This window comes from Acinonyx jubatus, chromosome D2 (assembly GCF_027475565.1).
Source record: "Acinonyx jubatus isolate Ajub_Pintada_27869175 chromosome D2, VMU_Ajub_asm_v1.0, whole genome shotgun sequence".
Lineage (NCBI taxonomy): Eukaryota > Metazoa > Chordata > Mammalia > Carnivora > Felidae > Acinonyx > Acinonyx jubatus.
This window is the reverse complement of record NC_069393.1, coordinates 33347762-33374405: the sequence shown is the minus strand read 5'-3', so window position 1 is coordinate 33374405 and position 26644 is coordinate 33347762. Positions and strand designations below refer to the sequence as shown.

Genomic DNA, 26644 nt, shown 5'->3' with positions numbered 1-26644 from the left:
AGAGCAAGTATTCACTTAAAGGAAAAGGAACAACCCCAGAAAAGTGGTGGGAGGATGCCTCCTCTAAGGACTGTGTCCCTTTCCTAGAGTTATTTTGATGATGTCATAGCAGTGAATGTCTTATTAAAAGTAAAGTAGGAGTGCCTCGGTGGCTCAGTCAGTTATGCGTCCAACTCTTGATTTCAGCTCAGGTCATTATCTCACAGTTCGTGAGTTTGAGCCCACGCTGACCTTGAGGAGTCTGCTTGTGATTGTCTCTCTCCTCTCTCTCTCTCTCTCTCTCTCTCTCTCTCTCTTTCTCTCTCTCTCTCTCTCTTTCTCTCCCCTCCCCTCCTCCCTTCTCGTGCACTCACCTGTGCTGTCGCACTCGCTCCCTCTCTTTCTCTCTCAAAATAAATAAATAAGCACTTAAAAACCAGTAAAATCCTTGCCAGCCTCAGGGACTAAGAGGTGTGATTTCAAAGGGCTAACCTTTAGAGGTTTTTAAAGCAGTACTCACAGACACAGCATGTGAGAACAAGAAATGAAATGATAAGAGCCTTGTGCTGAGCTGGTCAGGTCACTCTGTATCCAGATCATGGCAAGAAACTCTCTAGTAGCCAGTGTGCCCCAGGATTCTCTAGTATCAGAGATGTTTCCAGAGTAGAGCTAACTGGGGCAATTGCTCTTGTGTCTGAGCTTAGGGTGCAGGGAGCAGTAACCCAGGGCAGAAAGGCATAGATCCTCAGCTGGAAGCCAAAAAAGAAAGGCTCATAGTCCAATTCAACCCCTACCCCCCACTCCATGGCTGAGCCACTCCCTCCTTTTGCCCACACCTCCTAAATCTCCACATGTCTTCTTACAAACTCTCTTCCTTTTCAAGACTGTCCTTGTTCTTCTTTTAAAAAAAAAAAATCTTTATTTTTTTTAATTTTTAAAATGTGTTTGATAAAAAATGTCAAAAAATATGGAAATATAACAATAACAGCTCCCATTTGTGGAGTGTTTTCTTTGTGTAAGACACTATACGAAAACACTTAATGTGCATCATTTTATTCAGGTAGGTTTATTATCATCCCCGTTTACAGATAATAAGATTAAAGTTCATACAGGTGAAGTAACTTGCCCAAAGTCACATGGCTGAGATTTGAACCCAAGTGCTTTCTGTCCTAAGGCCATGTGCTTAAATATTGCACAGGCTTCCTTAAAAGTACATGGAAGAGGGAAATATCAACCCTCGTCCACCACTCAAAGGTAACTACTGTGTTATCTTTCCAGACCTCTCTTTACATAAGTGTGTGTGGTGTTTATTTTAATCTGATTTTAGTAGAATAAAATCTGGGTTGATTGGGCTTCCAGGAAGAGGGAGAATGAGTCACCCACTGTAATTTATCCAGATTTCTCTTCGCCTTAAAAAGCTCTAGCTCAAACAACCTGCACTTGGATGAGTCCTGAGCCCTCTGCTGGTTTCCAAGAGGCATGGGTATCTTGCTGGAAGCATCATGCCAAGCACACAGTAGGCACTCAGTTGTTTCTCTCCAGTGGTATTATCAGGAACAGGATTTTCTGTTATTCTTGGCCTCTACTCCAATGTAAGTATTTTAGAGCTGTGAGTTTCAGGGCACCTGGATGGCTCGGTTAGTTAAGCATCTGGCACTTGATTTCAGCTCAGGTCATGATCTTGCAGTTCATGAGATCAAGCCCCACTTTGGGCTCTGCGACGACAGTGCAGAGATTGCTTGGGATTCTCTCTCTTCCTCTCTCTCTCTCTCTGACTCTCCCCACCTCTTAAAAAAAAAAAAGAGTTGTGAATTCCTTCCCTCTCTAGATGGTGCTGGTGCTGGTGCTGGAGCCAGATAAAGAACCAATTGCCCAAGTGAGCCTGGAAATACACACATGTCATCTCTCTGGAGAGCAAAATTGACACCATGACTACTGTTCTGGGACTGCCCTTTAAAACCTTTGCTGAATTTGTACTCCTGGTCTTTCTCATGCCTGCTGATGAAGAGAAGAGCTTCAGGGGTAGAGATAGTCACAGGTGAGGTGAAATGTGTGTGTTGGGGGTAGTGAGGAGAACAGAGTGGGATTCAATGGCTCTTCTGGAGTTCATAGGAGCTCCTGTCATCAGTTCTAGCCTGACTTCAGGGGGCTGGAGAATCCCCCACAGCCAATGAAGGGATTGACTTCAAGGGGCGGTGAATTACCCTGCTTGGTCATGAGACCTCAGCTGAGCAAGCAGAACAAACTGAGGCAAGTATGACAGAAGCTAATCAGGGACTCAGGAAACCTGTCTTTCCTTCTTACTTCTCACTAACCAGTACCTCCCCCTGCCACACATACAACCACACATATTCTCTTAAAAAATACCCCAAGCCATAAAGTGGTAAATTTTATGTTATACGTATTTTACTATGATTAAAAAGAATCATATTTAGCCAACCTAGGTTAAATATTCTATTCTCTGTCCTTATTCCTATGTCTATGTATTCCTCAGAACTGTAATCCAAGCACTGTAATCCACATTATTGCATTAGAATCACCTCAATTTGTGATATAATTTGTGAGTTTCCTAAATGAGGGATTACTGATTTTTTCTTTTTCTTTCTGCTTTTTGTGGAAGTATAACATATACACTGAAAAGTGCACAAATCATAAATATACAGTTCCATAAATTTTCAAATGGCAAACACCTTCATATAACCAAAACCTAAATGAAGAAACAGAATGTCACTAGCACACCTTCCAGTCACTAGTTTCTCAAGGGTAATTCCTATTCATAAATTAAAAACATATATTAATTTCTCCTGCTTTTGAACTTGACATAAATGGAATTGTAAGTATGTATTCTTTTTTTGTCTGGCTTCTTCCACTTAACATTATATTTATGATATTCATCCTTACTATTGTATAGAGTTATAGACTATTTATTCCCATTGTTATCTAATACTCCTTTATATGAATTCATCATGATTTATTTATCCATTCTATTGTTGGTGGACATTTGAATTGTTTCTGGTTTTTAGCTATTACAAATAGTGTCACTATGAGCATTCTTGTATATATGTTTTAGTGAACATGTTTTTCTAGAAATGCAATTGCTGTCATAGAGTATGCACATATTCAGCTTGGATAGATATTGTCAGACATTTTTCCAAGGTGGTTGTAACCAATTTACACTCCCACTAGCAATGTGTGAGAGTTCTGTTTGCTCCATATCCTCACCAACACTTGGTGTTGTCTGTCTTCTTTATTTTAGCCATTCTGGTGTGATGTGAACAGATATCCTGTTGTGCTCTTAATTTGCATTTTCCTGTTGATTAGTGAATGGAGTATTTTTCATATATTTATTAGCCATTTGGATATTCTAGGAATTTTTTAAGGTTTTACTTTCCTGGTTATTAAAGTAATACATGCTAATTGAAGAAGGTATGTCAAATACAGAAAGGAATCGTGGTGGCTTTGTACACGTCAATTTAGTTAAATTGGAACTACGTTTTTCAGAATTTTTTTTCCCTATCTGATTCCAGGCTAGATTTAGCCACAAGAAAATTTGCATAAAGGGTGCCTGGCTGGCTGAGTCCATTAAGCAACTGACTCTTGGTTTGGGCTCAGGTCATGATCTAGTGGTTTCATGAGTTGGAGCCCCACTGTGCTGACAGTGCAGAGCCTGCTTGAGAGTCTCTATCTCCCTCTTTCTCTGCCCCTCCCCCACTCATGCTGTGTCTCTCTTTTCTCTTTCTCTCTCAAAATAAGTAAGTAAACTTAAAAAAAAAGTAAGTTTGCATAAGACTTGCAGAAGTGAAGCAGCCATGTTTATGTTCAGAAGGTCTGCATAAAGGCAGGCACCATTGCAACTCATACATGTCTCAGATCTGCTGGTTTACCTGTTGGCATGGGAAGGCAACTGGACTCATAGTTCCCACCACATCTTGCCCTTCAACTTGTTCAACTCCTGGTCCAAATGTGTGTTTAGCTCCATGCCAAAGGTCCCAGCTCCTTTTGCAGGTCACTGACATCACTGAGGTTGGAGGTGGTGGAGGCAGTGGGAGACAGATGCAGGTTCCACTTCACCCTTCAGGGTGCCACATTTTTCTTGCAAGTTCCAGTTTGCCCTCACTCTCCCATACTTCATGTCTCTTCATTCTTCCTAGCTGCTACCCTCCTGACTTCAGGCCCAGCGCGACAAACATAAGCAGCAAGTGCACATAAGCTATTTAACCAGCGCCCACAATTACATAACTTCAAATCCCTTATAATAAACCACTGATTCTAGGTCATTCTTAGTAGTTATGCATCTCTAATTAAACTCTGATACAGGCAATAAGAAGAAACAGACTTCACCTGTAATCCCACATCCCGAGTGGACCACTGTCAACATCTCAGTCTGTATTTTTCCTGCCTGGAGTATTTTCATTGAAGAGAATGAGTTCTGGAGAGGTTAAGGACTGCTCAGGGCTCAACTGGTAGGTGGCAGAGCCCAGCCGTCAGAAATCTGGTTTCATTCACGCCAGTGAGGTGTTGCTTCCACTGTGTCTCAGAATCCCTGAATGACCCTTTACTCCTCCAGCTTTCTGGGGGCCCTCCAACTCTGAGCATGAGCTCTGGGCTTGTGAGAACAGCTTTTGAACACATTTTCCTGGGCTTTTCGGCCACCTGCTTTTACAGCTTCCCCATTCTGTTCTGACCAAATTACAGGAGTTCCACCTTTCTGTTCCTCTTCAGAAAAAGAAAAGTCTTTTAAAATGAGAGTCATGCTGTGTCATCTACATCTGGAGAACTGACTAAGAAGTGATGGCCACCAGGGGGCCAAAGAGAGTCCTAAGGCCTTCCCTGCCCTGCCAAACACTGCTCCCCTGAAGTCTAGAGATGGAGTACTTTGATTTAAGCATTACTGTCTTGAGAGTTCTTTTTTAAAAAAGAAGTACTCTTGAGAGAGGCAACACATGACATAATTCTTCAGAATGAATGATTTCCCAGATGTAGTAGTAAGTGACAAAAGCTTTGGTAAGAGAGCAGGCTGGACAGGAGACAGCAGGAGGTGAAGTCAAAGACAAACTCCCTACTGTACGATTTGGCCAAGAGTCTCCAGGACTCTGAGTTTTATAAAACCAAGAGTCAACAACACTTTTCTGCTCAAACCTGAGACTTGGGCTTGAGATCTGCTCCTCGCCTAGAGGGTGGATCCTCTAGGACAGATTCACTTCCCTGAGAACAGAACCAGAGAGAAGCATCCAGAGATGGAGAGCAATTTAGAAACTAGTGACCTTTGGGGTGCCTGGCTGGCTCAGTCAGTAGGGCACGTGACTCTCAATCTCACAGTCATGAGTTCAAACCCCAAGTCCAAGTAGGGTATGGAGCCTACTTAACATACATTTAAAAAGCAAAATACATTAAAAGATAGAAAAAAAATTCTGCTCTAGAAACTAGTCATGTCAGTTATGCCTGACTGGCTTCTTGAAAAAGAAAAAAAGTGGATGTTGTAGTTAAGGTTTCTTGCTTTGTTTGTTTTCCCCTTCCAACAGCTATAGATACTGTTGACCTCATTCCTGCTTTGTTCCTATCACTGCCCCCCAAGTAGAGGGGATAGTTACTCTACAGGTTGGTTGCTGAGCTGGGAGCCGCAGGCTGGCAGGGAGGCCACAGCCCAAAGCACAGGAGTGCCCAGCGGTAACATTATCCTGCCAGAGCTAAACAAGGAACTGAGTGTTTAGAATAACTTCAAGAAAGTCGTGGGTGTTTCCTCTGTCAGAGAAACAAGAAACCACAGTGAGATAATGGATAGCTATATTCAGGTCACAGATTATCAGCTGCCATTGCTACTTCCTGTTCAGAATTCAATGAAACTTCTTTCTAGTCACTGGAGCCTCATGGATTCTGCAAGCATGACAGCATTTTGTGATGTGGGGCTTGGAAGCGCTGCTAACCAGAGGTGGAACTGTTTTTTGGGGGGCGGGGGGTGAGTCTTCAGGGGCCTGTTCCTCGTAGGTGGTGAGTGAGGAACCATCAGTGAGAATAATTTTTGCCAGACTCTTGGTATTTTTCAGGCTTTTAGACTAAGATTTTTGTGCATTATCTTATTTGACTCTTAAAACAAGTGCTATGCAAAAGACAAGTGATAGTGAGGATGTGGAGATACTGGAACCCTTGTACACTGTTGGTGGGAATGCAGAAAAGTGTCCATCAACTGATGAATGGATAAAGAAGACATGGTATGTATATATTATATGTATATGTATGTGCATATATATATATATATATATATATATAATGGAATATTACTCAGTGATAAAAAAGAAAAATCTTGCCATTTACAATGATGTGAATGAAGCTAGAGAGAATTTGTTTATTTATTTGTTTATTTATTTATTTGTTTGTTTTTTCCAATATATGAAATTTATTGTCAAATTGGTTTCCATACAACACCCAGTGCTCATCCCAAAAGGTGCCCTCCTCAATACCCATCACCCACCCTCCCCTCCCTCCCACCCCCCATCAACCCTCAGTTTGTTCTCAGTTTTTAAGAGTCTCTTATGCTTTGGCTCTCTCCCTCTCCAACCTCTTTTCTTTTTTTTTTTCCCCTCCCCCATAGACTTTTGTTAAGTTTCTCAGGATCCACCTAAGAGTGAAAACATACGGTATCTGTCTTTCTCTGTATGGCTTATTTCACTTAGCATCACACTCTCCAGTTCCATCCACGTTGCTACCAAGGACCATATTTCATTCTTTCTCATTGCCACGTAGTATTCCATTGTGTATATAAACCACAATTTCTTTACCCATTTGTCAGCTGATGGACATTTAGGCTCTTTCCATAATTTGACTATTGTTCAAAGTGCTGCTATACACATTGGGGTACAAGTGCCCCTATGCATCAGTATTCCTGTATCCCTTGGGTAAATTCCTAGCAGTGCTATTGCTGGGTCATAGGGTAGGTCTATTTTTAATTTTCTGAGGAACCTCCACACTGTTTTCCAGAGTGGCTGCACCAGTTTGCATTCCCACCAACAGTGCAAGAGGGTTCCCGTTTCTCCACATCCTCTCCAGCATCTGTAGTCTCCTGATTTGTTCATTTTGGCCACGAAGCTAGAGAGAATTATACTAAGCAAAATAAATCGGCCAGAGAAAGACAAACACCATATGATTCCACTCATATGTAGAATTTAAGAATGAAATAAACAAAGGGGGAAAAGAGAGAGAAACCAAGAAACAGACCCTTAACTATACAGAACAACTGATGGTTAGCAGAGGAGAAGGCATGGGAAGATGGGTGATGGAGACTGAAGAGTGTGCTTGTTGTGACCATACCAGGTGTTGTATGGAAGTGTTGAATAACTATATTGTACACCCGAAACTAGCATTACACTGTATGTTAACTAACTGGAATTTATTTATTTATTTATTTATTTATTTTAATTTTTTTATTTTTTGAGAGACAGAGACAGTGCAAGTCAGAGAAGGGTTGAAAGACAGGGAGACACAGAAACCAAAGCAGGCTCCAGGCTCTGAGCTGTCAGCACAGATCCTCATGCAGAGCTCAAACCCACAAACTGTGAGATCATGACCTGAGCCAAAGTCAGACACTTAACTGACTGAGCCACCCAGGCACCCCTGGAATTTATATAAAAAATTTTTAATAATTGAAAATAGAAGTGTTGTGTCATCGAGCAAACCCACTTCTGGGTATTGATCCAAAATAATTGAAGTCAGGATCACAAATCAATATCGGAACTTCTATGTCTACTGCAACACGTTTCACAATAGTCAAGATGTAAAAACAACCTAAATGTCAATTGAAGGATGAATGGATAAAGAAAATGTATAGATACATACAATGAAATATTATTCAGCCTTTAAAAAGAAGGAAACCTTAAAAATATGTGACAGCATGATTGAGTCTTGAGGACATTAGGACATTATGCTAAGTGAAAGAAGCCAGTCACAGGACAAATACTATATGATTGTACTTATATGGGGAATCAAAAACAGTCAAACTTGTAGAAGCAGAAAATAGAATAGTGGTTGCCAGGAGAAGCCTGGGGAGTTGCTAATCAGTTTAAAGTTTCAGTCATGCAAAAGGAATAAGTTCTAGAGATCTGCTGTACAACATTGTGTCTATAACTTACAATACTGTGTTGTACACAAAAATCTGTTAAGTACAGGGGCGCCTGGGTGACTCAGTCGGTTAAGCATCTGATTTCAGCTCAGATCATGATCTCATGGTTTGTGGGTTCAAGCCCCACGTCGTGCTCTTTGCTGACAGCTTAGACCCTGGAGCCTGCTTTAGATTTTGTGTCTCCCTCTCTCTGCCCCTCCCCTGCTTCACTCTGTCTCTCAAAAAATAAATAAACGTTAAAAAATTCTTTAGGGACGCTTGGGTAGCTCAGTCGGTTAAGTGTCTGATTTCGGTTCAGGTCATGATCTCATGGTTCATGAGTTTGAGCCCCACATTGGGCTCTGTGCTGACAGCATGGAACCTGGAGTCTGCTTTGGATTCTGTGTCTCCCTCTCTCTCTGCCCCTCCCCCGCTCATGCTCACTCGCTCGCTCTCTCTCTCTCTCTCCTTCAAAAATAAATAAACATTAAAAAATTATTTAATCTGTTAAGAATAGATATCATGTTAAGTGTTATTACTACAGTAAAACAAAAATACAAATTTAATTTAAAAACCACACTTTAGGGGTGCCTGGGTGGCTCAGTCGGTTGAGCATCCAACTTCAGCTCAGGTCATGATCTCACGCTCCGAGTTCGAGCCCCGCATCGGGCTTTGTGCTGACAGCTCAGAGCCTGGACCCTGCTTCAGATTCTGTGTCTCCCTCTCTCTCTGCCCCTCTCCTGCTCATGCTCTGTCTCTCTCTGTCTCAAAAATAAAATAAAATAAAAAATTTAAAAACCACACTTTGAGGGGCACCAGGGTGGCTCAATTGGTTAAGCATCTGACTTCAACTCAGGTCATGATCCTGGGGTCAGCGGGTTTGAGCCGGCTTTGGGCTCTGTGCTGACAGCTCAGAGCCTGGAGCCTGCTTCAGATCCTGTGTCTCCCACTCTCTCTGCTCCTCCCTCGCTCATGCTCTGTCTCTCTCTCTCTCAAAAATAAACATTAAAAAAACTTTTAATAAAAAAATAAAAACCACCCTTTGAGAACAGTACTATTATTATCCCCATTTTATAGATGAGGTAAGGGGATCATAAATGTTAATTTGCCCAGGGGTCACAGTGGTAGAACTGGGAATTAGAATCAAGACTTGCTTCTCTCTCTCTCTCTCTCTCTCTCTCTCAGTACTTTATTGAACTATCACTTACATACACTTAATATGTATATAGCCATGTGGCCACCACCCAGATCAAAATTAGAACATTTACATAACTCGTAAAAGTTCCCCCATGCCCATTCCCCCTAACTTCCAAGGTAACCAGTGTTCTGACTTCTATCCTCATAGATTCATTTGAACTTCATATGAATGAAATCATACTCATATCTGGCTTCTTTTGCCCAGTAGAGTGTGTCCAGGATTTGTCTACCTTGTTGTATGTATCAGCAGTTTTTTCCTTTCCTTACTGCTGAACAGTATTTGATTTTATGAATATACCACCCAATTTACTTTTATCTATCCTCTTGTTGCTGAATATTTAGGTTGTTTCCGGTTTTAGGCCCTTTCGAATAACACTGCCATGAACATTTTTCTTAGGTAGTAGTGAGTTTAACTTTATTAAATACTGCCAATGTTTAATACAGTATTAAATACTGCCAAATAGTTGAGTTGTTCCACATCCTTGCTAATACATGGAATTGTTGGTCTTCATTTTAGCCATTAAAATGAGTGTGAGAATCAGCCCTTTCCCATCCCAAAGCCTATGCAGCATCATAGAGCTCCTGCTACATCCATAGCTCTCGGTCTTGGGTAGGAAAAAGCCACTTAAGTACCACTTACATGCTGGCAGCAAGAATGGAAAGTGGCTTTCCAGGACAGCTACGTGCCAGGACATCTGCCTCCTCCATCATTTCTGAGGTGTGCCCATCAAAGTCAAGATTGAGTGTGCACATGCCATTTTCTAGGAAAAGCTCCTTTAGAGAAAGCTCTCCTGTGGCTTCTGGTACAAGGGTGTGCCAAGTGTGTGGCCAATGTGGTCAGAGCCTACTGTGAGGCTGGGCCTGTTCATTGCTGCTAACAACTTGGAGTGGTTCAAGCCAGAACATCAGAAGGCTCTCAAGGATGTCCTGGCCCAGGAAGCACTGTAGCCCGAAGCATAAAAATCTTAGAACTATTTTGTAGTTTGACTTCATCCCCTAATGTGGCCTTTGAGCAGGTTATTTAACCTTCTGTGACTCAGTCTTGTAAACTATTAAATGGGGCAGCAATGCCTGCACTCTATCTTGCACAGGGTTCTTCAAAGGCTTCCTACTGTTCTTAGAGTGTCTCTTTTTCCAGCTCATCTTTCCCCCATGACCCCTATGCTTCTACCACACTGACCTATTTGAAGTTCATGAGCAGGATGTCTTCTTTTACTCCTCCACATTTTTATACAAGGTGCTTTTATGTAGGTATTCCTTTTCTCTGGAATACCTTTTCTCACCTAGTCCAACTAGCAAACTTCTCTTCATTCTCTGACACTCAGCATGAGCAACACCTCCTTTGTGAAGTCTTCCCTGATCATTCTTTGACTCTCCTAGCCAGATGGATGGCCTCATAACACTTGGTGTTATACATCTACTCACATCACATTGTTTTCTTGTGAGTCTTTCCCATCAGACTGTGGGTTCCTTAAGGAGAAAACCTCCTAGCACTGTGTCAGGCAGTCATGAGATAGCAGTTGCTCAATAAACATATACTGAATTAATGAATAAATCTTGAAAGAAAAGGAAATATGTTAATAGTAAAAAAAAAAAAAAGGAAAGCAAACCTTCAGCACTGTCTCCATTAGTTAAAGAAATACATGCATATGATGAACTATTCAAGCAACAGACACAGAAGTTTCCCCCAGTCTATGACACACCCAGGGACAGCCCTATCAACAATTTGCTTTCAGACCTTTTTCTGTATGTATACAATTTCTTTTCCCAAAAATGGGGTCATGTATTTCAGAACCTGTTTTTTATTTATTACATCGTGAACACCCTTTAGAAATGTCTCTTTTTTCCCATTATTATTGAAATATAAGTTGGAAGCACAAGTCTCAGACTCAGTAAATAATTGGTCAGGGATAGAAACTTAAGGACAGAGTTTCCTTCTCCATCCACCCTTCTGGGAAACCTAAAAAGTCCTTTATTCATTCATTCCTGTGTTCTTTTAATTACAAAAGTAACACATGTGCACTGTAACAAATTCATACAATACAGAAATGTATAAATAAATAGGTAGATATCTTCCATATATGTATGTGTGTATGTGTATTCACAATTTTTAGGAAAAAAAAGAAGACTGTACTGTACATCCATAGCTACACAAAAAAGTGTTGCTTTTTTCACTTAGTAGCTCATGGACAACTTGATCAATAAGTATATATCAACCTCATTCTTTTTGAATGTTTATTAATTTTTGAGAGAGACAGAGTGTGAGTGGGGGAGGGGCAGAGAGAGAGAGGGAGACACAGAATCTAAAGCAGGCTCCAGGCTCTGAGCTGTCAACACAGAGCCCGATGTGGGGCTCGAACTCACAGACTGTGAGATCATGACCTGAACTGAAGTCGGGCCCTTAACTCACTGAGCCACCCAGGAGCCCCAACCTCATTCTTTTTATGCTTGCATAGTATTCCATTGAATGGTGTGCCATGATTTAGATGTTTTCTAACACTTTATTGATACAATATATCCATTCAAAAAATACTTACTGAGCACCAATGGGAAAAAATAAATAGCAGTGTTGAGCTCACAATGGCAAGTTTATCCCAGGATGCTGCGAGAGCCTAGAGGAGATGCATAGGCTGGGAGGCACGTATTTGACTGCACCTAGTAGCATCAAGGATTTACTAGCAAGTATGAATCTAAAAGCTCAGCTTCCCAGCACTCTCCCTCCCACCCAGGCCTTGCATCTCATTGGCTAGAACAAGGCAGGATCCAGGACCCCCAGAGGGAGCTTCCAGAACATGAGCTGAATAGAGCAAGCATAGTTTGCGTTAGATGAACAAATTGATTTTGCAGACACAGGAAATTTCTCTCATACTTCAAGTCCTAAAATAGAAGAAATATGCTGGGATGCACAGGGAATTAGGGAACTTGGTTAACATTGTGAAGTAAATTTGATGTGCATTTTGAATCTGACAATCTCAACGTGAGCTGTTCCTCACTTCTCAAAAAGACTTTTACTGAAAATCAAGCAAGGACAGCAATCAGGGAATGTTCATACAGTAATAGAATGGAGGGAGGAGAACACTTCAAAGTATTGCTGGTATCAGAGGTGCAGGAAATGGAACCCTTCATGCTCTGCTGGGGAGACTATAAATCAGGCAGCCTAGAAGGCCAAGTGTGGCCTGGCCCAGTCTTCCTCTTTAGCCTCAACTCCAGATTTTCTCCCTGACACTGGCCCTGGTATTACTCCAGCTCAGCCTACTGTCCACCTGAGGACCTCTACACAGATCTACCTTGTCTGGAAAGATCCTTCTTCCCCAGGCATTCTCCCGACCCTCAGTCTCTCTAATCTTCCTATTCATCTGTTAATTCTCAGTTTCAGGGAGGCTGTCTCTAAACCCCTAGTATAAATTAGGTTCCCCTGTCTACATTCTCCGACAACGCTGTTCTTTTTCTTCAAAGAAGTAACCCTAATCACAGTAATATATTAATTCATGTAATTATTTGTTTAGTGATAATGTCTATTCGGTGACATCGGATGAATCTGTGTCATTTTGTTCATAGCCGAGTTCCTAGGGTCTCATAAATGTCTGACACAAAATTGCACCCAATATATATATATGTGTTGAATAAGTGAATGCTTTTAGAGTCTCTATAAAAATTGTAAATGTGATACTGTGTGACTCAGCCATCCTACTGAAAGAGTCTATCCTACAGAAATAGCAAAACTGCACTAAGACATAGGTGCAAAGTGTGTCTGTGGACGCATCATTTGTATTGCAGAGGTTTAGAAAATGCCTGATGTGGTACATCATTCAATGGAATATTATGTAACCATTCAAAGGAATGACAAATATGTATCTATTACTGATATGAAAAATGTAAAGGGAGGGATGACTAAATGAAGCACAAAGGATTTTTAGGGCAATGAAATTACTCTATATGATACAAAAATGATGGACACATGTCATTACATATTTGTTGAAATCCATAAAATGTACGACACCAAGAGTCAACACTAACATAAACTATGGGCTTTAGGTGACAATGGTGTATCAATGTAGATTCATTAATTGTAACAAATATACCACTCTGGCGGGGGATGTTGATAGTGGGGGAGGCTGTATACGGATGGATGTAGGGAGTATATGGGAAATCTTTGTACCTTCCATTCAGTTTTGCTGTGAGCTTAAAAATATTCTTTTTAAAAGCCTATTTTAAAAAACGTCCTTGAGCCATATATGGAGGATTTCTAACTTTTTATTTACACATTTATGTTTTCCAAATTTTTTACACTGCACGTATATATTAACCATCTTGGTAATTGAGAAATACTAAAGATAAAAAAGAAAGGAAGAATAAATACTGTCAGTCTATATATACAGTCCATACTGTGCAATTGCATACATGCACAGTAACAACCAGACATGCAAACATGCTTGGAGCTCTCTAACCACCAATAATAGTATCCACACTTTCTCCTGAACATCCACAGGGCCACACATTTTCATTCAGGGTGGACCTTGCAGAGGGAGAAGAAAGCTGTTCATCTCTAGGAGATTTAGTCAAACCTGACCCTGGGAGAGGATGAACCTGGGACCCAGTGAAGGTTGGAATCTGTGTAAGACATCCAGGGAGGGTGTCCTGTGAGCCTGGCACCCTGTTCTCTTAGGGAGGCCCAAACGAGGTTTTTTTTCTCATAATTATAACATTTACATATTTTTATTGTAAAATTTAGACAATACAAAAAAGTACAAAGAAATTAACCAATAACCTATAGCTCACATCTTTGTAATAATATGGTATAGAGATAAGAACATTCTGGTATACATTTTTCTAAACTTTATAATTTGCACATCTATAAACACATATGTATGCAAATATATACAATACATATTTAATTGATATATTTACCTATTTCTGTTTCTTTTTATATGCCTTTGGACTGGAACTGACTTTCATTTTTTCAAAGAAACATTTAATTTTGGAATAATTTTTTTAAGTATATTTATTTATTTTGAGAGTGGGGAGGGGCAGAGAGAGAGAGACAGAAGAGAGAGAGAGAGAATCCCAAGCATTCTCTACACTGTCAGCACAGAGCCTGATGTGGGGCTTGAACTCACAAACTGTGAGGTCATGACCTGAACCAAAGTCAAGAGTCAGATGCTTAACTGACTGAGCCCTCTAGGTGCCCCTGGAATAATTTTAGATTTACAGAAAAGTTGCAAAGAGAGTCAGAGAATTCCTGTATAAACTTCACCCAGCTTGCCCTAATATTAACACCTTACATACACCTAAAGGTGGTCCACGGTCGGGGTGCCTGGGTGGCTCAGTCAGTTAAGTGTCCGACTTTGGCTCAGGTCATGATCTCATTGTTTGTGGGTTTGAGCCCCATGTCAGGCTCTGTGCTAACATTTCAGAGCCTACATCTTGCTTTGGATTCTGTGTCTCCTTCTCTCTCTGACCCTTCCCAGCTCATGCTCTGTCTCTCTCTCTCAAAAATAAATAAATAAATAAATAAACAAATAAATAAATAAATAAATAAATATAAACATAAAAAAAAATAAAGGTGGTCCATGGTCAAAACTAAGAAATTAATGCCAGTATAGTACTATTAACCTAAATTTAGACATTGTTCAGATTTTACCAGTTTTTTCACTTACGTCCTTTTTGTGTTCCAGGATACCACAATGCATTGAGACAAGTAAGTTTTCATAAATTCCACCTGCTTCTTAAGTTGCTCCTCTTCTTTTACTACTATATGTAGTACTAACATGGGGTCAGAGTGCCTTCCTTCATTTTTTTTTATCTCCTTGCTTTCAGGTCATTTACTTTTCTCATGTGCTTCTCCATAGACTGCCTTTGGAGGACCCCATAGATATAAGGTCTCTCTGAAGACTCCTTTGGTCAGACAAATCCTGCTCACTGCCTTTTCTCTGAGTAGGGTAAGTCCAGCCAGGAGGTTTGCCTGTTAGGAGGCATCTCACCCAGGACTGGCCTGGATCCACTGTGTTCTGGCTTCTCTCAGTGTGCATCTTCCCTATGCCTTCCATTGTAATTCCCACCCCATGACGAGCCTAAGCCTTTACCTGCTTTCTCACTCTTACAATCCCTATGTCACTTTAAAATGCCTCCAAGATGCCTGAAACATTTTGTAATGTAATGGGTCTTCCTTTAAAATGTCTATCTAAATTTTATATAGCCACCAACTATTCTAATCATTAAGCTCCAGATGCCCTTATTGTTGACCAACTTTGGGGTGGTAGCTTTTTTTTTTTTTTTTTTTTTTTGTCTCTGGTACAGAAAGTTGGACAAATCTCTTCAGTTCATGGTACATTATTTCATCATCAGTAGGTAGGTGCCTTCTTTTATCCACCCCCCCCCCCCAGCTTCATCTCCCTACTCATTCATCTTTCTTCCCACCTCATAAGGGGCAATCTCTATAATGCATGTAATACATATCCTTCGGTATACATAGTGTTCTTTTGTGGATAGATGTGATGTTAGCCTCCATCAATGGTATTATACCAAAACTTTTAGTGTATTTCTTCCTTCATGACATATAATTTAATATTGTTGTGTGGCTCTAAGTACATCTGGTTCATTGCGTCTGACTTCTGCACAGTACTGCAAAGCATGCATCCACACATTTCACTTCATCATTTCTCCAGTGATGAACACCTAAGTTACCTCTGCACACAATCTTCTGACAAATATGCTTGTTTATGTTCCATTAGGGACCTGTTTGAGTTTTTTCCAGGGCAGTATACCCAGGTGTGGGGTTGCTGGCTCTTTGGGTAGAGTATATTTAAATTCGTGAAATAGAGTCAGATGGCTTCTAGAATGGTTCTATAAGTTTATACTTCTACCCATGGTTCCCTCTTTCCCATATCCTTGCCAACACTTGTTAGGTAATAGATGACTTTTCTAACTTTTGCCAGTCTAATTAACACAAAGTGATAACAAGTTTTAATTTGCATTGCTTAGAATGCTTCTAAGGTTGAGCATCTCTTCACAAACTGGCAAGCCATTCTGATTTCCCTTCTGTGATTTCCTGATCTATCTATCATTCACTTTTCCATTGGGTTTCTGGTCTTTTTCGTGTTTATCTGCAGGAGTTTTCTGCATATTCCAGATACTAATCCTGAGTCTGAGCAAACTTGATTCCTAAAGTCAGACTGCTTCAGATCTTCTGTCCCCCTCTCTCTCTGCACCTCCCTCACTTGCACTCTGTCTCTTTCAAATATGGATATTAAAAAAAACTTTAAAAACATATACAAAATGAGAAGGAGGACAGAATTGGGGGAGGCTTCTACCACTAGAAACCTAATGGCCCCAAACTTCACACATAAGTGTTCTTAATCCGTATGAAACTAAGCTATTTTTTCTTTAAAGTTTCCATCTGCAATATTGGATGAGAAACAGGGTGAAGGGGGGAAAGCAAGCTGTGGTGGTATAAACTGCTTTATTCATGATGACTAAAACCTCTGTCTGTTTGAAGTGAACCTTTGCTAAACATAAAAGGGTCTATTTTCTCAATAACTTGATACCAGCTTCTGTCACACGCCACAGCAGCTGCACTAAGCTGTGGGCTCCCATGTGTTATTTTTAACCCAAATACTCACTAGTACCCACTTGGTCACCAGTATGTGCACAGAAGTGTTTGGGAGCCTGAATGCTTCCATCTACCTCACAGGGATGAATGCCCCATGGCAAGAAGAAGCATTTTTAGTAACTGGCTGGGTAAGGCTTCTGCATGCCCTTGGAACAAGGTTCTTTAGTAAAAGCTGGGTCAGAGAACTCAGCTGTAACCAAAAGGCCTCAGCAAGCCTTCCTGTTCCCTTTGTCTGAATCAGAGAGTTCATGACCCAACCAGCTGCACAGAGGATGTCTGCCCTTCTCAGAGAGGCCAGGCCCTTTATGGTCCATATGGAGGCAGGAATCGGAAGAGAAAAAAATGGAGTCATTAATCCCCATGCAGCAACAGACCATTTGTCTCCCTGGGCTAAGCCATCTTGCCCTCAGACCTAGACTTGCCTCTTTTCCTCAGCCCCAAAATCAGAACAATTTCTAAAACCCAGAGCATGGCATAAACAACCTTGAGGTAGTCAGAGTTTATTTTCTCTGAGCCTCCTTTGACAGCAAGGTCCACACGCTGCCCGTCAGACCATCCCTCCCAGCCTTTCTTCACAGCCAGAGTTCTGGGCGCCTCCCCATCCTTGGTCGCTTTCACCCCCAGCCCAGCAGAGGCCGCTAGAGTAATGCAGATGGAGCCAGAGTTGGCGGGAATGGTAAAAGAAGGGCTGCCAACAGGGCCCAGGGGCTGGCATAATAGCCTATACTTCAGAAGCTCTCAGTCCAAGCACCTAGCTGGGACAGGCACTCTGAGCCTCCTGCTCAGAGCTCCCCTCATCCCTCTCAGAAGTGAAGACAGGGCCAGAGTACTTGCATTTTATTATTTTAAGAAATATGTTTAGTATTTCCATTTTTATGGCTCCTGATATATTTTTAATGCTCCCCAAAATTACTAAAATTGTGGTTTATTTAAAAAGTTTATACTTAGAAAATTAAACTTCATGATATCCTCCCCCCACCCATACACACTGCAACATAATAGTACAATTCACAAGCTGTATGGAAATACTTCATAGCACACTACAGTTGGCATGATCTGGTAATGGGACAGGTTTTCTGCATCCAGTGAATGAGACTGAGTGCAGCTCTGTGATGCGCACATAACCCCCACATTTCAGATCCATACTTAAGGCCCATCATAAATGTGAGACCCTAGCCAAATGGCCCTTCTAGTCCACTGCCTACTATCCATCCCTACCCTCCATGGACCAGGCCACAGTGAAATATTACACTAAGTACAGAATGGAGAAGAGGGAGCTGTGAAAGTTACTGGTCCCCCTCTTCCAGCTCCCAATCCATCACCCTTAGGTGGAAAAATGCACCCAGCAGGCTTGAGAAACATAGATGAATGGCAAGAGTGAAGCTTCTCTGCTCCCAGCTGTTTTCTGTACAAGTCTCTACCCCCCAAAACCTCTACTCTGGGCCATTACTCCCACCCCATAGGCCCCAGAGCCTTTTCCTGTGGTTGTGCTGTTTTTCTCAGAGCAGGAAATCTTCCTGGAAATTCTCCAGGAATCCAACATCCTCCTCCTTACCCAGGGGACACTAGCCTCAGGCGTGCAGCCCACCCCGCCCACCCCACCTCCTCTCTGGGCTGGGCCAAGAGGCCCAAACAACAGGAAATTATCTTCCCAGGGACCTAGCACTTGCCCTCCGAGTGCCCTGGGCACCTTCTCCTCAGCAACAGTCAGAACAACAACTTCTTGCCAATGAAGAGAAAACAACAACCCATATTTCCACAATGCTGCTTGTCTTCATGTGTCTTTTCTCACTTGGGACCTGGAGGCTGAGCACCATGGACCCCTCTCCCCATCTCCCCAAGATCTGTGGTTTCTGCTCTGGTGCTCAACATTTTCAACCTCTTCCTCCTTGTTCAGCTGTCAGAATCCCCATCTTCTCTGGTTGTCATGGGAGATGATAAGGCAAATGTGAATGACCGGCAAGGCCCCCAGTTTGCTCCCTCTCCTGAGAAGGTTATATTATAGACTAATAGCTCGGGGTATCCTAAAGAGCCTCTGCAACACTAGTTCTGTTGGATGCTCCGGGAAAATGGGGTGCATGGTCAAATATGTTTAGGGGACATCATATACAGATCCACAATCCTTTATCCACAATGTTAAAGTAAAAACAAAGTCCTGATTCTTTTCAGATTCTTTATTTAACCTACTTAGTGTGACTATCTGCAGAAGTATGTGATTACAGGTGATAAGTATGTGATCCACTCTGCTGGGGATGCTATGGAATAAGTAGTACATTCATTATAATATCTTATTAAAATATGCACAATTCTGAATTCTGAATACATCTGGCCCCAAGGGTTTTGGGTCCTGGATTGTGAACTGTATAAATCCCCTCATTTATCCTATCTATAGCATTTCAAGGCTCTGGAAAGATTGTAGACAAGAAACGAACCGTAAAGAGTACTCCCAAAACTTATTTGGCTACAAAACTCTTTGTTCCACTTAATATCTATTAATACCTCAAAGAATTTCCATGTGGACACTAGGAAACATAGGATATTCATAAGAATTTAACTCTCTAACAGTGGATTCTCAGACATAGGAAAAGTTGGATCTTCCTGAAAGCTTTTAGAGCCTAGGTCCTAGGGATAGTTTTTCCTTATTCTCAGGGATAACACTATGGGCAAGACAAAAAACTAGAATAAGGAAGACTGAGGCAAGACTCTGATGACTGATGTGGGCCTGGGACAAGGACAGGGCCTACTAGAAAACCCAATTAGGAGAAACACCTATGTCAAGAGTCAAACCAGAGAACCAGACAAGAACAAGGAGGGAAACAGGTAAAAGTTCAGCTACAGATCAGATATCAAGACATATGCAAAATTTAAAGCACTCAGGAATCCAAGTACACACACACACACACACACACACATCCTGGAAACTAAGGCAACTTTTGCCTCATCCTATGAGTTTTTATATGCCTCCTATAAAGATTCACCCATTCTAGAGTATAAAGTATAAAGGTATAAAAGTATAAAGGTATAAAGATAAGTGAAACTCCTGGCTGGTGTGTTAAATCAGTGAATAGGCAGTTAACCCACCTAATGTCCTCTCTTGACCCAGGTGGAAGGGATACTAAGGGGTTTATAAGAATAGCAGATTCAGGCAGTAAGGACTTCCAATATACTTCTTGTATCTCTGGTCTCTGGCTGCTGAATGTTATCATTCGTTGAAATTACACATTGGTAAAAAACATTGGGCTCAGGTACCACGTGTCAATAGGGCCAGAGCTAGGACTCTGGCCTGTCACAATATGCTAGTGAGGAATGGCCATCTTGGCTAGTACCTCTTAGCAGTCCTGGGTCTGTTAGGTGTCAGGAAACTCTTCAGAGTTAGTGAGTAACTCTAGGATAACTCATTAATGGCTTTCTCTGAGCTTTAAGGCTGTGCTTGGGAGTAAGCAGGAGCACACTGGGAAAAGGATGTGCCAAATCCATTGCAGGCTTTGTTGTGGCTGACCCCTGCCTCTTGCTGCTGTGAGTACAGTATGTTCAAGGCCTTTTTAAAAATGTCTCTTCCAAAAGTCTCACACTCACCTTCTGGCTACCTCCCTGTGCCTGCCCTCTATGGATTATTCTCAATCTCAGGATTTCTTGATCCTGGCACTATTGACATTTGGGGCCAGATAATTCTTCGCTGGGTGTACCTGTCCTATGCATTGAAAGATGTTAGTTACCCACTAGATGCCAGTAGCATCCCCCCAGTTGTGACAACCAAAACTGTTTCCAGACACTGCCAAATGTCTTCAGAGGGGCAAAATCACCTCCCTCTGTTGAGAACCACTTCTCTATATGAATGAGGAGGTAGCATGGCAAACTGAATGTCTGGGTTAGACTCCAGTTCTGCCCTAGGCTAGCTGGATGCCTAGAATCTATGTTATTTCCGATAGGACCCTATAATATTTCTGGCTGAATTTAACCTCTCTGATCCTCAATTTCCTCATAAAATAGAGAAAAATGATAATACATAGTTCACAGGCTTGCTGGGAGGATTAAATGAGATAATTTATGTAAAAAGATCACAGTGCTTGGCACAAAAGAACATTCCAATACCTGTGGGTTATTATTTACCCCTGTCCCTCAGGGCTCCACACCTGTTTCAAAGTGACTGCTAACTGACCTTAAACCGCCTTATAAAACATCTTGATGTTTGACCTTCCCTCTCAAACTTCATTTCTTCAACATCACCCCCAAACTCAACACTCCAGACCTACTGACTCCTTGCAATTCCAGGTAAGCAGCCAAGATTTTTATGGCCCCTGTGGTCTTTGTGCACATATGTTGTTCCTTTTGCCTGGTACCCTCTTCCTTTCCCCTGGCTAACTTGCTACATACACTTCAAATCTCCATGTGGGCAGCCCCAAGCCCAGGAAGGCTTCACCTCCCAAGTCAGGGCAGAAGAGCCTCCTTTGCACTCCCTGGTTTCTCTACTTACCTGTCATCATGCTTCTGACACTTGCATGATCATTGGCTGGATATCTGAATTGCTCCCCTGACTCAGATATCTATGAGGCAAGGGATAGTACGTTGCCCTATGCAGAGTATCCAGAACCTAGCTCAGTGCCTGATGTCCAACAGGGACTTTGTAATGTTTGCACAATCAATAACTAACTTTATGAACTGCTTCAGCACTAATATGGAAAAAAAAAAGCCCTCTCTTTTTCTCCTCCTTTCCAGATAACCATGTACTATTCTTTTCATTTGAATAGGTAATATTTGAAAATGGAACAAAATTTGAGTTATCAAAAGGTATATGGAGAATGGGGCACCTGGCTGACTCAGTCAGTACAGCATACAGCTCTTAATCTCTGGGTCATGAGTTCAAGTTCCACATTGGGTATAGAGCTTACTTTTAAAAAAATAAAGGTATTACCTATTTTTTAAAAAGATAGATAGATATAGATGTAGATATATAGATATATATATAGATATGGAGAAGAGTAAGTCTTCCTTTCCCATCCTCCAGCTACCTAGCCTTCCTTCCTAGAGGCCACTATAGTACCATGCAGCCTTTCATTGATGTCCAACTATGCACTTTAAATGGAGCCTTTGTAATCTAGTACTGGGCTTTCTTAAGTGCTATCCCACTGTTAGGACTCCAGTCCAGGCAACCAGCATGAGTCTTCCCCATTCTGCAAATCCTACTTTCCATATTCAAGAAAATGGATGCAATGGGACAGGAAACAAACTTTTGACCCTCTTCAAAGGCAGCAAGACAGGAGATGGCAGATGACAGAGATGACAGCAAGGGAGAAATCTGGTAGATCCCAGCATGGTCACCACCTCCATGTCTCCTAAACTGTCTACACACGCACACACATACGTACACATACCCAGAATAAAAGCAGAAGTTGGACGCTCTAGGGAACATCCCCAGGAGCACTGTCGCCTGCAAAGCCCCACCCCCTTCTTGCTACCTTGAGAAATCTGAGGGAGGGGGAGGGTCAGGCCCAGCTTCCAGCTTCCTCCTCCCTCCCCATTAAGAGGAAGCAAACTTCAATGCTTAGTCATTTCCCATGGGGTAGGGCTTTACCTGGGGGTCTGAGTCACCATACAGGTGCCAGCAAGGAAGAGGTGCTGTCCGATATGACACATCTGCTTGCCCAGGAAGGACATTAGCTACTGGGGGTTGTGGGGACCAATTTGACCCTAGATGCTAAGAACCCATACTGTTCTGTGAAGGACTTTGGAGTTCCAGGCCAAGGGCACGAACTTAGGGTAGAGAATTAAGGCTCCTTTCCTTATCTAACACCTTTTCCTTTCTCCTTCTCATTCCCCTCCACCCATGGGGAACCCATGGCTGGCTAGCCAACCTGGCCTTCAGCTCCTAGTACCTTAGTAGGCAAAGCCACAACCTCCCTGAGAGGACAGAGGTAAGTCCCAGGCACTTTATGGGCCTTCAAAAATGTTATTTCCCTTCTCCTCTCTGAGTTGAGGAGAAAGTCCAGGACATGAGGAGCACCAGTGAGCATACTGATCCCAACAAGTAGCCTCAGCGCCTGACCAACATTTCAACCATGCCAGGGGCCTCCTGGAGCTGGCCAGAGGTGACCAACCAAACCCTGGGAGAGGCTGGACTCTATACTGGAAATCTTCACCTTGGCATGACTTTCACTGTGCCTTGACAACTATTTCCACTCCTATTAAACTGCACTAACTGTAGTAGGCTAAATAATGGCTTCCCAAAGATGTCCACATCCTAATCCCTAGGACTTATAATTCTACCTTACATAGCAAAGGAGACTTTGCAGATGTGATTGAGTTAAGGATCTTGAGATGGGGAGATTATCCTAGATTATTCAGGTGGGCCCAATGTCATCACAAAGGTCCTTACAAAAGGGAAATGAGGAACCAGAGTGAAAAGGGGGAAGGTCTTGATGGAAAGAGAGGTCAGAGTGATATGGGACCATGAGCCAAGGAATATAGTCAGCCCTTAGAAGCTGGAAAAGGCAAGGAAACAGATTCTGCCCAGAACCTCCAGTCTTGCTGGCTCATTTTGGACTTTTGACCTCTAGAACAATAAAATAATACATCTGTTTTCTTTTAAGCTATTAAGTTGGTGGTCCTCTGTTACAGCAACAGTAGGAAACTAATACAGATTCTGATACTGGGAGAAGGGTGCTGATGTAACAAATACCTTAAAAGCCAAATGGCTTTTGGAATTGAGCAGTAGGCAGTGGATGGAAGAATTTTAAGTGTGATAGAAAAAAAATCTAGGTTCCCTTGAACAGACTTGTTAGTAGAACTATAGAAGGTGAAAATTCTGCTAATGAGGAATGAGAATTAAGTGAGGAGCACAATAGAGAAAACCTATATAGTTTTAGAGAATATCTAAATCATCATAAACAGAATATTAGTAATAATATGCACATTAAAGGTGATGCTGGTAGGGGTTAGAAGGTAGTAATATTTTATTGAAAACTGGAGGAAGGAGGGGAGGGGTCTTTGTTATATAGTGATGGAAAACTTACCTGAATTGCATCCTTTAGTTATATAGAAAGCAGAACTTGTGAGGAGTGAACTTGGATATTTATCTTAGGATATTTCCAAGCAAAGTATCGAAGGTGCAACCTAGCTTATTTTTGTCTTTATAGTAACATGTGAGAGGAAGGAGATAAATTGAGAGAAGCACTATAAACAAAAAGGGGAGGTGCCTGGGTGGCTCAGTCAGTTGAGTGCCTGACTCTTGATTTCAGCTCAGGTCATGATCCTAGGGTTGTGGGATCAAGCCCCATGTCAGGCTCCACACTGAATGTGGAGCCTGCTTGGGATTCTCTCTCTCTCTCTCTCTCTCTCTCTCTCTCTCTCTCCTCTGCTCCTCTCCCCACCCCCCAATAAATAAAAATGAAAGAAAAAGAAAGGAAGCAGGAGTAATGATTTGGGAAATTCTCAGCCTATCCAGATTGGAAAGGATGCTAAAATTAGGAGATTCACTGTCAGGAAAGAATTCTCTGGAAAGAAAGCCAAAGGTGTGACTAGACAACCTTTTGTTAATGCCTTGGAAAGATCAAAAGGTCAGAGTATTCATTTTCTCAGTGGATTCTTAGAAAATATTAGGCATGTGACTCATGTATCCCCACAACCATCTCAGCAGAATCCAGAAATAGGGGTGCCTATGTGGCTCAGTCAGTTAAGCATCCGATTTCGGCTCAGGTCATGATCTTGCAGTCCGTGAGTTTTAGCCCTGCATCAGGCTCTGTGCTGACAGCTCAGAGCCTGGAGCCTGCTTTGGATTCTGTGTCTCCCTCTCTTCTGCCTCTCCTCCACTCATGCTCTGTCTCTCTCAAAATAATAAACAAACATTAAAAAAAAAAGAATCCAGAAATAGAGGTTGGGTCATCTAGGAAAAAATCTATGGAGGAGACTTTTGTCTAATGGAGTGAATGCCTATGACATGTATGGGAGACCCACAAGGTTCTTGTGAATTTTATACTGGCAGAAACACTGTCAACTTGGATTAAAAGGGATAGAGAAAAACAAAATGAAAGAAGGTTGCCAGACTCTCAACATTCTACAGGCAAGAAACAAGATGATAAAATAAAATTATTCAAGAAAAAGGAAGAACAACTGAGAGAGGAGGGGTAAGCCCAGATGTCAGAGTCTCAAGCCACAGGATTATTCTCAGGTCTTGAAACCTAAAGGAGTTTGCCCAGCTACATTTTGAAATTTCTTAGGAGCAGTGACTTCCTTTTTATTCCATTTTCTCCCTTTTTTTTTTTTTTTTGAGTGAGAATATCTATAACTAGTATTCAGTGCCCATCCTGGGAAGCAGATAACTTGTTTCTTGAATTTCGTAGGTTCACAGATGGAGAGAAAATTGTCCTCAGGATGGATTGTATCCAATGTCTCACCCATGCCTTATTTAGAATATTTAGATGATGAGATTTGAGGATTTTGAGCTGATGAGATTTAGATGATATTTTAGACTGAGTCGATGCTCTAATGGGTTGAGATTTTGAGGGATGTTGGAATAGGTATGTGAGTATATTTTGTATATGAGATAAATGTGAATCTTTGGGGTCTGGAGGGCAGACTGTAGTAGGCTGAATAATGACCCTCAAGAGTATCCACCTCTTGAGGGGTCTGGGTAGCTCAGTTGGTTAAGCATCTGACTCTTGATTTCAGCTCAGGTCATGATCTCATGGCACATGAGATCGAGTCCCACATCAGGCTCTGTGCTGACCTTGGTTCCGGCTTTGGATTCTCTCTCTCTCCCTCTCTGTCTGTACCCCCCTCTCTCAAAATAAATAAATAAACATTTAAAAAAATATATCCACATCTTAATCCCTGGAATCTGTGAATATGTTAATTACACGGCAAAAGGAACTTCACAGATGTGATTAAGTTAAGGATTTTGAGATGGAGAGATTATTCTAGATTTTTAAGAGATCTGGATCTCTTACAAGGGGATCCTTATAAGAGGGAAACAGGAGGGTCAGACTTAAAGGAGATGTGATGATGTGGATTCATGAGCCAGGGAATGTAGGGAGCCTCTAGAAGCTAGATAAGGCAAAGAAGTGGATTCTACTCCCCAGAGCCTCCAGAAGGAATGCAGCCCTGCTGATCCATTTTGGATTTCTGACCTCAAGAGCTATAAAAATAATACATTTGTGTTATTTTATGTTTGTTAATGTTTATTTATTTTGAGAGATAAAGAGAGAGCACAAGTGTGTGCACACAAGCAGGGGAAGGGCAGAGAGATAGGGAGAGAGAGAATCCTAAGCAGGCTCCTCACTGTCAGCACAGAGCCCCACATGAACTGAGATCATGACCTGAGCTGAAATCAAGAGTTGGACACTTAACCAAGTGAGCTACCCAGGTGCCCTTGTGGTATTTTAAATCACTAAATTGTGGTGATTTGTTGCAGCAGCAATAGGAAACTCATAAGCTAACCCTTTTCATTCACCAAGCTCCATACCACTCAAGCCAACCTACTCAATCTTCCACCTGAGGCTGCTTCCACCTTTCTATCTCCTGTAGATTTCCAACTTGACATTTATAACTAATTCCCCCCACAGGCTTCCACCAACTGTTTCCTTGGCATTCCATCGCTTTCTCCTCTTTCCTGACCCTTCCCAGGTCTGCATTAGCCTTTGGTTTAACCCTAACTATACATTAAAATCACTTGGGTGTGGTAGGTGGCGTGAGGATGGGAGTGGGGGAGGGGGAAGACTTGTAAAAAATGTTGAAGCCCCGGCCCATACCTATTAAAGCAGGCTCTCAGGTAT

General features: G+C 41.8%; 1 long non-coding RNA gene across 2 annotated transcripts in view; it reads left to right on the top strand.

Moving 5' to 3' along the window:
- Window positions 1-5405, top strand: part of LOC113600185 (uncharacterized) — a 75077-nt gene extending 69672 nt beyond the window's left edge. For both annotated transcript variants that reach the window (XR_008292407.1, XR_003421138.2), the window contains exon 5: window positions 1808-5405. This is a non-coding gene — a long non-coding RNA (uncharacterized LOC113600185). The remainder of the gene's footprint in view (window positions 1-1807) is intronic.
- The last annotated feature ends 21239 nt before the right edge of the window (window positions 5406-26644 follow it).